This window comes from Vigna radiata, unplaced genomic scaffold, assembly GCF_000741045.1.
Source record: "Vigna radiata var. radiata cultivar VC1973A unplaced genomic scaffold, Vradiata_ver6 scaffold_253, whole genome shotgun sequence".
In the NCBI taxonomy this organism is placed as follows: domain Eukaryota; kingdom Viridiplantae; phylum Streptophyta; class Magnoliopsida; order Fabales; family Fabaceae; genus Vigna; species Vigna radiata.
Window position 1 is genome coordinate 128,623 of NW_014544138.1, and position 5,732 is coordinate 134,354.

Here is a 5,732-nt window from a genome sequence, read left to right on the forward strand (position 1 = left end):
GATGCTTCTCAAAACTTTATCCGGGAAATATTCGTGACACTGATAACTTTTTCGTTATGCACCAAAGTTCGTACTCCTCCAACTTTAATTTTGCAGTTTTGATTACTTCAAATCCAAAAGAGACGCTACAATTTCGCGGAAAAGATGAGGAATTGTCGCGGATGAAGTTACCAAAAGCATGCAAAACTAATTTTATCCACACATAAGAAAAGGTTGTAATTTATAAAATGTTAAAACCGGTAACCCGATCCGGTTTGTCACATCACAGGTTGATCATTTAGCGAGTCAACTAAATCCAAGTCACTTATTAATGAATGAAAAAATTTGGACTCAACTTGACCCACCACGGATTGGTAGATTAAAGGGGTTAGTTCACTGACTCATTTAATTATAAGTTTTTTTTTTCTTAAAATAAAAAAATTACAATTTTTTTAATTCAAACCTAAATAAGCGTCATCCTAAAATGATGTTTAAGACAATTCAAAACTAATAAAAGTATCATACAATCCAAGCGTTCCAAAAACATGTACAAAAGGTGAACAAATAAGTTTTTAATATTGATAATTTTTTATCACCTGTCCATTTATAATATTAGAGTCTTGAATAAATAAATCTATAATATTTTTCTCTTTTGAAACATCTTTTTTTTGTCACCATCTACAATATAATAAACAAAAATGTTAACTAATAATATTGAAATATAAAATAATAAATAATTAAATTAAATTAGGTGAGTAACTCAGCTCATCACAGCCGAGTTGAAAACTAACTCCCATAAAAAAATTATATTTTTTTTTCAAACCCAACCCGATTCAAACCCGTGATGAGGCGAGTTGACCTGTGAATTAAAACTCATTTTAACCGCACTAATAATTTATTTAAGTTGAATTTATAATTAAACTCTCATATATCTATTAAAAATATGATAAAAAATTATAATGTATAATTTTGAATGAAACCTTATCTTATTAAAGCAAGTCTATGAAATTGAGTTAGAGTTATTTTTTATTATCTTAATGAGCTTCATCTCATTTTTTTAATTGAAAAATAATTTTTTTATTACATTCTTAGTTATTTTAAAAAATCTTGAACAAGAAAGAACACAGAGAAAAGTATGTATCTCTAACAAACAAATATTTGCAGAAAGAAACAAGAGTCAGAGGTGGCACGATAATGTGAACAGAAAGGGTAAGAGACAGCGCTGCTATTTGTACAGTAAGATTGAATCATCATCATTCTCACTCTCACAAATGGATCATTTCCAATGAGAACACAAATTAATGATGAATGACAATGGACTCATGAATGAACGTAGCGTGTCCCCTCGAAGCTTCATTACAGTAACTGTTCTTATATTAGACAATTATGAATGTCAACTTTTAACTCTATATATTTTAATTCTTAGATAATATATTAAAAAAATTATTTGTACATGCAGATTTTTCTTTTTATTATACATTTTTATTTTTATTTTCATCTTTTAATATTTTACTAATAAACCTGATCACTCCAACCGGAATAAATTTAGATAGTTTGGGTCACTCGCTGATATTTTTTATTAGAAAAAACTAAAGTGATTCATAAGAAGATTAACATTGATTAAATTTAAATATCTCATAAACTCGGATTGGACACGGATAACATCTATCCATAACCTGACCCGTAAGATAAAACTTATATGTTACCCGACCCGTAAGATAAAACTTATATGTTACCCGACCCGCTATTTGTTAAATATTCGTATAAAAAACTCTACAAATTTTTTAGCTTAGAGACACCTATTGGATACTTGGATACCTGTTTTTAACGAATATTTTAAAAATTATTTTATAAGTTTTTAAATGAAATCCAAATTAAATTGCAAAAAAAATATAAATAATATTTAAAACATATATCCAAATAAAGTCCATGAATAAGTAAAGAGGTTGTTGCACAAATGCAAAAAGTGGCAAAGAGACAAAAAGAAAATAAAACTTAAGGATAGAAACGTAATTTCAAATTTTTAGCAGATAGCGGATCTCCGCGAGTCAGATAGTGTAGTACTCGCACTCAACCCATCTAGAAACGGATATTAAAATATCAGCTACCCGCAATCCGCGAATATTAGATATACGCAGATAACAACTATTCATCGTAAATTTTATCTGCAAATATCTATAGACGCAGATTTTTTTACCATCCCTATCTTGTATGAGTATTGAATGATTGCATTAGGGAGTTCTCACTGAACCCCTGTATTGAGTTTCTCACACGATTTTATCGAAACTTGAAACATTTGTAATTATGTTTACAAAATTTAACACTATTAATTATATTTTTAATCAATGTTTTTTATCTATTGATTTTTACACACAGTAAAATTTAGCTTACAAATTGAAGATATTCTTTAAGAAAACCATTAAAGATATATGTATTAAAGATATTTTTTTGACGTAAACATATGGAGTCATAAAATAAATAAATAAACATATATATATATATATATATATATATATATATATATATATATATATATATATATATATATATATATATATATATAAACATATATATTTATATATAAAGAATGAAATGACAAGTTTCTCACATATAATACATATAAAAACCTATTATTGTTTTACAAAACTTAATAAGATATGAAATCTAACAATTTAACTTTAAACTTAAGTATCATTCTCTTACTATAATGGATCAATGAAAACATTTTCATTTGCTCATATAATTAAATGATTATTACGAACAAAAGAAACATAAACATACAAACAGAAAAGAAATCTCCAACCTACTATTAAATTATACCTTAACCATTTACCCATTTAAACATCCAAAAATAACTACCATTTACGCTCTTGATCTCATCAATTCAGACCATTAAAACAAGTGAAATATAACAAACAACTTTATCAGAAATTCCTCATACCAAACCATAAGATTCCAAACTCGAACACCTAAACAATTATACCATAACACACAACATTTTAGTAACAATTTCTAACCCTCATAGTCTGGCCAAAATTAGTAGCATTCAACAAGTAATCATAGCAGTATTTAAACAATAACTTAATCAATTAAAGCAGTCATTCCAATTAATTATGGACTATCAAACATGCACATACAAATCAAGTTGTGTAAGAAATTGTGTACAATATTTAGCTTCCCTTACTTTATAAATGATTAAATAGTTCTAAAAAGCCTAAAACAATATTAAACACACAGGAAGCTCTATCTTCACCAACAAATAACAAAAATACAATCAGGATATATCGTTAGAACCACTTATCAATAAAGAGTTTAGAAGAATCAAACGTCACATACATCAACAACCACCTCACCTGCAAAAAAAGACAAAACAAACTAAAAAGAGGAACAAAAAACAAACCTACTCTATCTGAGAAACTTATCTAAATTGAAGAGATCGTTCCAATAATCAATCTTATTGTTTCAATTCTTCAGTCAAATGAACAGAGGACAAGAAATCTTAGAAAGAAGTTAGAAAATCTTAGAAAAGTGATTTATAAAAAAAATTACATATTTTAAAATTATAAAATTGAATGAAAATTATTTATAATAAAACTTTTTAATATTAAAATAATTGAGTAACATCATTTTAAATTACTATTATTTTTAAAATGTCATTGTATATAATAATAATAATAATAATAATAATAATAATAATAATAATAATAATAATGTGCATTTTTATAACTAATGTGTTTACCATATTATTACTTAATGTTTTATTATTATTATTACTATTGTTTAATTAAAATGTATGTAATCTGCCTCAGTTATTAGTTTGATTACAAAGATCGTGTAAGAATTTTGTCAAAGAGAGATAAACTTTACCTATTATTTAATTATTATTTTTATGAAATTTACCTCAATTAAAGATTACGAGATATTTTTTGTGTACATTTTTTTTCTCCAATTTTATTCTTTAATAAGTATATTTTTAAAATTAAAACAATTATCTTACTAATTTTATATTTTTAAGCAATTTTATAATTTAACAATTTTTTAAACTTAACAATTTTTAAATTAAAATAATTATTTATAATAAAAAATTATCTACAAAATAAATAAAAAAATACTCATAATAAAATTATAAAAATTATTTATATTTATTTGGTTAAATATATGTTTTACTCCTCATATCTGTTCACCATTCTCAATTAGGTCCTCATGTTTTTTTTTTATCCGAATTGCATTCTAATATTTGTAAATTTGAGGCAATTAAGCCATCTCCGTTAACTGGCCACTAACGCCATAGGCACTGTGTTGAGGTGTAACGAACCTTCATTGTTTAGTTTAAATGAGTCCATTACGTGGCATTTTGTAATTAAAAAAAATGATTTAATCAGTTTATTACGTGACACGTATTATTTGTATTAGGGATTTTAGGGATTTATTTGTATTGGGGATTAGGGATTTAACTCTGAGGTTGGGATTTCGTATTCGAAGGAGCGAAAATCAGGGATTTCGTCATTGGAGTGCTTTGGAGGAGGTGGAAAAATTTAGACGAAGATGAAGACTAACTAATCCCATTGGAGTGCTTTGGAAGAGGTCGAAAAATTTCGTCAGTTAAGGTTAGTTACATTTGGTCTGAGTTAGGGATTTTGATTTTGTTTGTGTATGCTTATAACATATATGACCTATCTTCTTACTCTGTTGTTCTGTGAATGGGATCTTTGTTTGGTGTGTTATTATATGATGGTGCCAGATTTTGGTTGTTGAAATGTGTACTATACTATAGTATAGAAAAGTAGTGGTCCCCTCGTTTTTGACATTGTGGTCCAAGAAAAAGAATATGAAATAGTAGTGGTCCCCTTGTTTGTCTCGCTGTTTCCTACTGTTTCCTACTCTGTCTCACTGTTTCCCTAGTGGGTATCTTAGTTTATTCCACTGTAACTGTTTACTAATTAGGGATTTTGATAATAAATTATTTCTCCCATTACGTACAGGTGTTTAATTGTTGTGCTTCATAGGTAACATAGCATGTCTGATGATCGCATTAAGGTTTTGGTCCACCATACTGGTCATTTTGTTACACTAGATAATGAAAATTTATCATTTGATGGAGAGATAACAGAGTGGTCTGTGGATCCAGACCTTTGGTGCTATTTTGGAATATTAGCTTCAATTAAAGAGTTAGGTCACGTGGACATAAAAGAAATTTGGTACAGTTTAGGAGGTGCTTCAGTAGTGCCAGATAGGTTAGAATTATTGACTGATGATAGGGGTGCCATGCATATGTTGAATATTGCAAGGTTAAATGATGTAGTTCATTTGTACGTGGTTCATAAAACCATGGAACCAGACATAATAGAAATGATTGATTGGGTTGATGGTGAGGTTGAGGCTGAAGTTGGTAATGAAATGAAAGAGGTTGAGGTTGAAGTTGGAACTGAAATGAAAGATGTTGAGGCTGAAGTTGGAACTCAAATGAAAGAAGTTGAGGCTGAAGTTGGTACTCAAATGAAAGAAGTTGAGGCTGAAGTTGGAAGTGAAATGAAAGAGGTTGAGGATGAACTTGAAACCCAATTGGAGGAGGTTCAGGGTCAGGTTCAAGTTGATAGAGAAATGGAGGAGACTATACACTACAAGAAAAATTGTCATTATCTACAGCCCAAATCCGTATATAAGGCCTAAAATCCGTATATAATTTCTGGTTATATACGGATTACATACGGACAAAAATCCGTATTTAATACTGTCGTAGGTAGTATTATATA